A 10,629-nucleotide genomic window follows, 5' to 3' on the forward strand; every position below is an offset into this window, starting at 1 on the left:
CTCTCCAGCACAGCAGTCAATACCCAACACTTAAGGTGTCTGAGGAAACTAAAGAATGCCAATAATTGTTATTAATGCCTAGGATTTCCCCAAGTACTGCATTTATAAGGTAATTCCAGTGTAACAGATGTTCAACCAACATCATACACACAAAACACCAATGCCCTCCGGCAAAGTATTGTGTATATACACATTTTAAGAAACCTATACACAAATACAGAGATGAAAACAATCTACAAATTGGAAGTGTCATCCTTTTTTCAAATAAGTATAGAGTTTGTAACCCGATTATAAATGGTATTGCTCTTTTGAGTCCGATACTATAATAGTACTGAGTAGTGAGCTACAGGACCATGTTCAGAGTAAAACCTTGGCCAGTTCAGGGCTTATGGAGAAATTGGTCACACTGGATATACTGAAATCCAATAATTTGCCAAACGTGCTAGTTTATTCAGTATGCCTGATGTGCCTTTGGTATATTAAGCAATAATGCCTGAGGAGGTGTGGTATATTTAAGCAATAAGGCCCGAGGGGGTGTGGTATACACGACACAACGCCATATACCACAAACCCCCGAGGTGCCTTATCGCTTAAATAACAAAAACGTCACATAATCGTCATAATATATGCGCAAACTGTTTCGACTGGGAACATGAGACAGGCTTTAGCTGTGGTATATTGGTCATATTATACCACAAAACCCAGAGGTGCCTTATTGCCATTACAAACCAGTTAACAACATAAATATAACAGTTAACAAGTAGTTTTGAGTTATACCTGTGGTATATTGTCTGATATACACACGGCTGGAATACTGTTTCAGCCGATCAGCATCCAGGACCCGAAACTACCCGGTTTATAATGGCATTTAATGAAATGTTGAACATTGTGGGGTGTCTTTAATAGCAGGTGTTATTCCGGCCACGTGCTGAGGAATGGATTTGTGTTGATTGTGGAGTGTTATGAAGCATGATGACAGACGTTAAAGAAATAGCACATTTTAATGCCTTTTCTCCAAGATCAAGAGGATTTTTTTCTGAGAGCCAAAGAAAGGCATTGATAATTTTGTCTGATTGCTCAAGGATCATAATTATACCTCTGCCACTTTGAAGCTGCTCTGTCAGGCATTGCCTGCCATATGAATAAGATCTCAGTGAAATGTATTTTTTTAATTATGTAAATATGACCTTTCTCCCATCAACAGTCAGTTTTTCCTCTACTGTATGTTAAGATTCCAGGAAGCAAAGAATACAACTTCAAAATGGACTTTACCATGAGTATCTATCTACTCCAGCATGGATGTGGGCTGTCCTGTATGTATTTTTGAATTCCATCCAATTGTGGGCCCCGTGTAGCTCAGTTGGTAGAGCATGGCGCTTGCAACGCCAGGGTTGTGGGTTCGTTTCCCACGGGGGGCCAGTATGAAAATGTATGCACCCACTAACTGTAAGTCGCTCTGGTTAAGAGCGTCTGCTAAATGACTAAAATGTAAATGTATTCATTCTGAAAGCACAGGGTCAGAGTTCACAGGTTTTAAATGTAAGCCATTGTCCTTTCACAAGGCCTAAATACATACTGTACGTATGAGTTGCAAGGACAAGATCTCCCATTGTGTGGGCTGCAGCAGAAAGAGTAGGACTGCTTCAGGGAGAGGGGCCCTTGGAATTGTTTTTATTTCACTCAAGCACCACCACTCCACACGACACAACAGCCGCTCTAGCAGTGGAAAGTAGGACAGTAAACTCCAAGCATACGTTCCCTACCTCCTCTTTCCATTGAAAACCACAAGTGAGGGGGGCAGGGGTTCTAAATTCAATCAAGTGAAGGCCGTCGGCGGCAGGCAGGGACACAGAGAGAGAGAGGGGACGGATGGAGGGAGATGAGGGGAAACTCAACTTAAGTTTCCACTGGGCCTGCTGGGCTCCTAATGCAGCCTTGGATGTAATTGGGTCCCAGAAGGCTGTTCATTATCGGGGCTGAGTGAAGCAACAAAACAGAGGGGTGGAAAGGAAATAAATGCCTCGCTCCACTCTGCGCCCTCTGCTCCGTCCCAGCGCCATTATGGGATTGGAGTTAATTAAAAGAGCAGTTGATGCCACTGTTTTCCTCATCAATCTCACTTGTGCTCTTATTACGTTTGTAATGACAGTGGGGCTTGTCCCGGTCTGCCACACAGCAGGGGAGAGGAGGGGGAAGAGAGGGGTACGAGGTATGAGGGACAGTATGTTTCAGCAAATCTCTCAGCGGTCAACAACTAATACACAACATGATTCTTCTTCCTTTAATTATCCCGTTGAGGATGTAGGTGGGGGGGTTGGTGTAGATACTGCAATGCTGTGAGAGGACGACAGCCCTCTTCTTCATTCAGGTTTGTTGAGGCTGAGGACCAGTCAGAGAGGTGTGGCTTTACCCCCTAATCCTGCGACTCCCATCCCAGTCGCCTTGGAGGCCATTTTAATTCCTGTCATCATTACACAGACTTACCCTGGAAATCTCTGGCAAACTCTGGTAAATAATGATGGAAAAGTCTGTGGCATGGTGCTGCTGGACCTCCAGAAAGCCTTCTATACAGTAGACCACCAGATACTACTCTACAAGCTAAGGGCCCTAGGTTTTAGCAGCATGGCAGTAGAGTGTCTCAAGTCTTATCTGTGAGGAAGGTATCAGAGGGTTGATGTCAATGGCACTTTGTCTAATCCCAGGTTAATCAGCTGTGGAGTACCACAAGGGAGTGTTTTAGGGCCCCTCCTCTTCCTGTTATATATCAACGATATGAAATCAGCTTGTTCCTGTCAGCTTTTTTTTGTATGCAAACGATTCAGCTATTCTGGTCTCACACAAAGACAAGAGTATGGTAGAGACTAGAGAGCCAGCTTAGTGCAGAACTGCAGGGTATCAGTAACTGGCTGTCGGATAACAAATAGTCTATGCCAGAAAAGCCACATTTCTGGATAATGGTACCTTGAAAATACTTTCAACAGCGTTAGTGCAGGCTGATACTACTGGTACAGTAACTCCCCCAAGGTCATTAAGAACAAACTGCAAACGGCGCAGAATTAAATGGTAAGGGTGATACTGAATCTTAGCCCTTGTTCTCATGTTGGCCCTTCTCAACTCAGAGAACTCCAGTGGCTAACAGTTGATAAAAGGGAATTGAGGGGATAGACTCACAAAATCCTGTATGGCACAGCTATTTTACTTCAGTAAGGGACTCACATTCTTACGCCATGAGGCAGTGCCACAGACTTTGTGCCATGTCGTTTTAAGAGTTGTACTGGGCAGAACACATTTTTATATACGGCAGTTGTAGAGTGGAACAAACTCCCGGCTGCGATAAAAACAGTTTCTGACATTCATAGGTTCAAACAGTCCTGCAGGGCTTGGTTAATAATGTAAACCACCCTGCTCTATTGGAAGGATTTTCTATGTGTGTATATTTGCCTTTTTGTATACACTGTGTGTACAAAACATTAGGAACACCTGCTCTTTCCAGGACATTACATTTTACATTTTTGTCATTTAGCAGACGCTCTTATCCAGAGCGACTTACAGTTAGTGAGTGCATACATTATTAATTTTTCATACTGGCCCCCCGTGGGAATCGAACCCACCAACTGAGCTACATCCCTGCCGGCCATTCCCTCCCCTACCCTGGACGACGCTGGGCCAATTGTGCGCTGCCCCATGGGTCTCCCGGTCGCGGCCGGCTACGACAGAGCCTGGATACGAACCAGGATCTCTAGTGGCACAGCTAGCACTGCGATGCAGTGCCTTAGACCACTGCAGGTAGCTTAGTGGTTAAGAGCGTTGTACCAGTAACCGAAAGGTCGCTGGTTCTAATCCCCGAGCCGACTAGGTGAAAAATCTGTCGATGTGCCCTTGAGCAAGGCACTTAACCCTAATTGCTCCTGTAAGTCGCTCTGGATAAGAGCGTCTGCTAAATGACCAATTTATTATTATTTTATTTACTGCGCCACTCGGGAGGCTAGACATAGACTGACCAGGTGAAAACTATGATCCCTTATTGATGTCACCTGTTAAATACACTTCAATCCGTGTAGATGAAGGGGAGGAGACAGGTTAAAGAAGGATTTTTAAGCCTTGAGACAATTGAGAAATGGATTGTATATGTGTGCCATTCAATGGGCAAGACAAAATATTTAAGTGCCTTTGAATGGGGTATGGTAGTAGGTGCCAGTCACACATTGTTGTGATTGGATTTTTGGGTATACAGTTATGTATATTTTGCTGGGTTGTTAAATGGTTATGTATTTTAAATTGGCAAATCAAATTTTAAAAAGGTGACTGCTGACACTCACGCACAAGGACTATTTCAAAATGTCAGCCTATAGCCCAGATTTGTCTCATTAAAGTTGGTGGAGTCCATTATAGCCACCACGTGCTTCGTTAGCCTACTCTTAAATCAAGCAGACTTGGGGAATTGAGGGGTTGGAGGAAATGTTCACAATCATCTGCATTTGCATAAGGGTTACTGGGAGAGGGAACTAAATTGACCAAGTAGAAATGAAAATTCAAGAGGGAGGCTGCCTCTACACAGCACAGGGGAATAGACAGCAAGTTGTTGCACACCACTCAAGAAGGAATAATTCACAACAAAGCATCTATTTTTCATCTAGTCCTCCAAATGGTTGCCAAGCAGAATGTAAGGTTTCAACTAGAAAACAAAGACATCAAGACATGTCACCAGAAATACAATGACGACACTGGCACATCATTAAGGCTGTTTGTTTCATACTGGGTATGACCTCAGAGGATTTACATACGGCTTCAAACTCAAGAGATGCGAGACACATCCACATAGCTCCTCTTCATCTCCAACACAACATATCACAGCTGAGAAAATCCAAAGCACTGGAATCATTCATGCAGAGCTGTTGCTGCATTATGGGAGGAATTCAGACCCGAGTTACGGGCACGTGGCTAAAATCACCGGGGAAGCCAAGCCAGGGAAAAAAAGCCATATTACAACCTATGTTTTGTGATAATTGTGCTGTTTGCTCTATAACCTGTTAGTTCATATGCCTTGCCATCGTGATATATAGGCCTAAGGCCGAGACAATAAGAAGACACAGAGGCAGAATAAATTCAACCACACCTTTGTTTCATCACAAAACCGGAGAGCAACATCTGTCCGGTGAAGTCCACAAAAGCATATTGCATGTAACAAACAGTTACATGACCTACAGCATTGTCAAGCAAGTTACTGTTGCCGACATTTTCGGACTACTAAACAACTATTGATTTAGAACCACTGAGAGTTACCGCAAGTCGAAAAGAAAACAGGCGCTGCCGCCACTATTCCAGCACCATTTCAACATCATTTAATCACCTATGCTTGGTCTAATACAGTGACAACTAAAAGACACCAAAAATGATTTAGTCCAATCAACGCAAGCTAAATATGTGGCTGTCCATGGTACTGATTTAAGTGTGTGTGTGTGTGCAAGTAGAAAAAACATGTTGACACCCTACTTGTAGAGAAACGCCAATGCCATCCTCCTCTTTCATGTTGCCTAAACGGTCCATGACTCTGTCATACACGCTTTTAGTTTTTGTTGTCCTAGGCTAACTGGCTAAAATGCTTGCTCGCTAGCCTAACTTCCTTTCATGGGCAACGATGCGCCAGGCCAGCTAGTTAACGTTAGCCTAATGTTACTACATCTAGCTGCATGTTGAACTTCCATCCTCTCAGGCCAGGGGCAAATGTATGAATTTATGGTTGGATCAGAATCGCTGTTATAATCATTGGCCAGTATGGAGAATTAACTAAAACCACAAGTCCAAATCCCTATCTTCATCCATGGCTAATTTAGGAAAGGGACGATTTTAGCTAGCTAGCCACCGGAGGACGACACTAGGAGATGCAACAATTCAAGTTCTGTCAATGACGTTTGGCTTCTAATGTGATTGGTGTGAAGCCAAATCCAAACCGGCTTCCCTTAAGATTTTTTTTGGTGCACCAGGACCATTCACAGCTGAGCTCACTCAGTTTAGCGCAACGCTGACTGGCTATTATTTAAAAATATATAAAGGGAGGCCAAATGCTCGCTGGCTTCCCTTGCATTCAGTTACTATGAGTGGCAACAATGTCATACGCTTTTTGACCAGACAGCACAGATGTGCAAAGTGAAAAGCATATCAACATGTCAAGCATTCCCACCCCTTTCCTTTCCACAGTGAAGTATAAAATGCTGTGACCTTATGCATGATTTTTATTGTATGGCATTTGAAGAAACTTGGAGACACAAGCCAAATGGGGAGGGCCCAGAGCATGTGATGATAATGGAAGCAATAAAAAAGACAGTCTGACCAAATTTGACCTTTGGGCGCTCTCAAATGTTTTATTTATATGCCCTGACTTTCTCTGTAACCTACTATTTAATCATGTCAAATATTAGCCTCTATCAGTATCGACTGTCAGTAATAACCATACATATTTAACTGCCAATTTGGTTGGAATAATACTGTGAAATTGTACAAATTATGATAATGCCCTTTTAGTGAAAAGGCTGCCTGAAATTTCTACCTGTTTTGGCCTGCCTGGTGACATCACCAGGCGGTAAATTCGTTAATAGACTGTAGTGTCTGAGGAATTATGACTTTGCTAATGTTTTCAAAGTGGAACCTGAGAGGATGTTTATTCAGTTTTAGGGGGAGCAGTTTTAGAGGGACACCCCATAGAACAGAGGAAGTCTGTTGTGTGGAGACAGGTGATTGGTCAGTATGGGAAACCACCCATATCCTGGTAAAGATGATAAATACTTGGTTTGAGACAAAGAAGATCAGAACAGACATATTATTTTGGGACACTGTTCTCCAGATGCTGCAGACGTCTGTAAACTTATGCTGAAATCTTGTGATATAAATAAAACTTATAATCAAAGTACAGTATAAGCGGACTCACAGCATAATTAGCAACGTTTACTCGACACAACAAGACCAATAAGAGAGAGTTCCAAACCTCTCTGCCAATAAACGCTAGTTTTCAGTTTTCCCGTCCCCACTCAGAACACTCCCAGACAGTCCTAGCAAAGTTCTTGCTTGAGAAATTGCTCTTTGCTAAGAAGCTCTTTTTCTTTATTTTTGACCATTTTCATTGAAAACAATCACAGTAAGGTACTTAATTGTTACCCAGAAATTATTTGATATCAAGATAAAACATGGCTGCATTGGACCTGATGTATGGTGCAACACTTGGTGTGTCATCACACAGTTCCATGGTCAGTGCAGGCAAAGCGCCATGGTACACTATTCTCCCTATTATAATTCTATGTACACTAATCTTCCAACATTACCATGGGTTGAAGAACTGAATGTGGCAATTTTCAGAATAAATTCAACCACCGTTTTATTTAATGTTATGCTCCATAGGCTACATTCTAATGTTGTGCCGATCTAATTCAAATTAAAAGGGATTGTTTTAGATAAATGAACAGAAAAACTAATTGAAGAAAAACTCCCTGATCAAATTGGGAGGCCACCCAGTGGGTGTGTTTTCTGGGATTTGATCAAATGTATTCAGTGTGTGCAAGGGAGCCACACCCGCAAACCTTGTTACGCACGTGCATAGGGTCAGGTGCATAGGGTAAGTCTGACTACCAAATACGAGAAGTGCTTAAATCAAAATGTGTAAACAGGCATACATTTCCTGTCTGAATCGGACCCTATGTGCTGGGGTTTAATTGTTCCTGCGTTTGCGGAGACTGCATTCATGGTAAACACTACATATGTCGACTTAATCGGAAAATACCTTTAGAATTGCTAACCTAACCTCAATCCTTACCCTAGCTTCAAGTCCACATCACGGTTCAACTCTTACCCTCAACCCTATCTATCTTCAAGTCCACATCATGGTTCAACCCTAACCCTAGCATCAACCACAATCCTATCTTCAAGACCACATCACGGTTCAACCCTAACCCTAGCTGCCCGCAACCCTAATTTTGGCATAACCGTAACCTTGGTTTATCTTATTTTTATTTTAGGACCCGTAAGGTGCTGAAGCTCAGCTCTGCCTGGCTCTCCCTTTAACAAGGTGCAGGAGTCTGGGTAGCCGGCTCAATTTAACCACTGCATATGTGAAGGGAAAGGGAATAGCTAGTCAGTTGCACAACTGAATGCATTTAACCCAACCCCCCTGAATCAGAGGTGCAGGGGGTTGCCTTAATCTACATCCATGTGGCCCGCAGAGCAGTTGTTGTTAGGGGTTAACTGCCTTGCTCAAGGGGCAGAACGGCAGATTTTTCCACCTTGCCGGCTCGGGGATTCGAACCAGCAACATTTTGGTTACTGGCCCAACGCTGTTAACCACTAGGCTACCTACCTGTGTTTCTGTGAGGGGGATGCACTGATTTATTTTGTTTTATCTGACAGGTTTACTCATCTAAGCTCAAATTGTGTTCACCTCTCCTATATCAATAGAACGTCACCGCAATTAGATATTCTGCCAGAGCTTGTGTTGAGCACCCGGGCCATTTCTACTCTACTACATAGTGAAATCAGTCATCATGACTTTTGCACTTCACCCCTATGGGCAAACATATTAGAAAAAAGTACAAAAGACCATGTAAATCCATGCTAGCTGGCTGGGAGAAACATTTAGAAAAGAGTAAAAAGGACACTGCTTTGTTTGGCCAAAGAGGGTCATCCATCATAATTATAATTAGAAAGTGTCACCTCACCTTTCTGCCCGATCAGCGGCTGATTATATATTCTCTGGCTGCAGCCAATAATTGAATTGTGTGTGTGTATGTGCGAGCATGTGTGTGTAAAACCCAAAGGGCTGCTGGGAAAAGCTAAATTAATTACGCACAGGTCTGGCGCCACTAATGAGCGAGCTGCTCATTTATTCACATTGTGAGTTGGGCAAGGTTCACCATTCTCTGGCAGAAAAGCTGTTGGAACTGTAGTCACTACTAGTCAGACATTAGCTGGTTATATTCATGAAAACCTATCCACCTGTCAATCATTGGGCAGGTGATTAGTCTGGTCTTTTACCTGTATGTAAACGACATAAACATGGACTATGGGCTGGATAAAATCCGTATCGCAGAAGATCCGTGTTAAAATGCCGACATAGCCTATTCAGTGTTTACCGTGAATGCAGTCTCTGCGAACAGTGCCTTTAATATTGACACCGAGCTATAAACGCGTATCTTCCGTGATACGGATTGAATCCAGCCCTTCCAGCATTGATCATTAGCTCAGATATAATGAGGTTTAGGGGATGGATTCAATCCGTATAGCTGAAGTTCCGCCGTATAGCGTGATTGAAATGTAGGGCTGGATTCAATCCATAGCACCGAAGATCAGCGTTGTAGCGGGGTATACATTTTAAGATCATTTTCGATTGAGCAGACAAGCAGTCTCTGCGGATACATTGCCTTTACATTTCAAATCACGCCATAATGCTGATCTTCAGCGCTACAGATTGAATCCAGCCCTTAAAGGCGTTTGCGGAGACTGCATTCACGGTAAACGCTGCATGTCGGCTCAATCAGAAATTACCTTTACATTTAAATTGTGCTATACCACAGAACTTCCGCAATATCGATTGAGTCGAGCCCTAAGTGCTCAAATACTGTGTTTTACCTGTGGTGAAGGAATCAAGGACACATAAACCAACAGAGTAAAAAATAAGACAATTTATTTTCAGTTCCCAAAAGTAGTCAAGTTAAAAATTATATTCGCAAGCCATGGGCTGGTGTTACCAGAGCCTAATTTCACATCACAAAACAGAATCACTGACCACCAACAAGACAAGATAATGGTCTGTACAAAACTATACAAAGTCAATCCAGTACACAAATGACTTCAGAATCAAGTCCAACGCTTGGCACTTGCTGAACCACCTTGCTAAACCTGACTACTGTCTCATGTGCAGGACATATCAGTCTGGTGAAGAGACAGGTAAGACAGGGTTTCCCAAACTCGGTCCTGGGGCCCCCCTCGTGTGCACGTTTTGGTTTTTGCCCTAGCACTACACAGCTAATTAAAATAACCAACTAATCATTAAGATTTGATTATTTGAATCAGCGGTGTTGTGCTAGGGAAATAACCAAAATGTGCACCCGGGGGGGCCCAGGACCGAGTTTGGGAAACCCTGATCGAAGAGACGTGCCACAGTTACTCACACACACATACACACATATCAACTCCAACCATGGCCCCTGTAAAATACATTTCTGGGATCATTCACCCACTTGACTTGGAGAGGGGAATCTCAAGATAGAATTTTTGGTGGGCATTTTCAACACAAGGACCATGAGAGGCTGAGGCCGTCATGAGTTTCATCCAGGTTCTGACATTCATATGTATACGGAGAGAAGCTGAGGAATATTACAGTGCTCTAGAGGGCTAATGGGGTTAGGAAAAGCTCAATTGCTAAAGCTTGTCCTCCAAACAGTTTGCATGAAGGGTACGTGTTAAGGTAGCTTACAGATATAAGGTCTGAGACACTCATGCCACAAGCACAGTTTGGATAATGCTTCAGTCAGTGAAGGGGTACTTCACCATGGCACAGGCCATTTGCTACACACGACATACAAATGATAGAGGTCAGCCAGTTGTACAATGTGAAAATGATCTCTTGAAGGAGATTTGAGAGGG

The sequence above is a fragment of the Coregonus clupeaformis genome, chromosome 33 (assembly GCF_020615455.1).
Source record: "Coregonus clupeaformis isolate EN_2021a chromosome 33, ASM2061545v1, whole genome shotgun sequence".
Taxonomy (NCBI): Eukaryota; Metazoa; Chordata; class Actinopteri; order Salmoniformes; family Salmonidae; genus Coregonus; species Coregonus clupeaformis.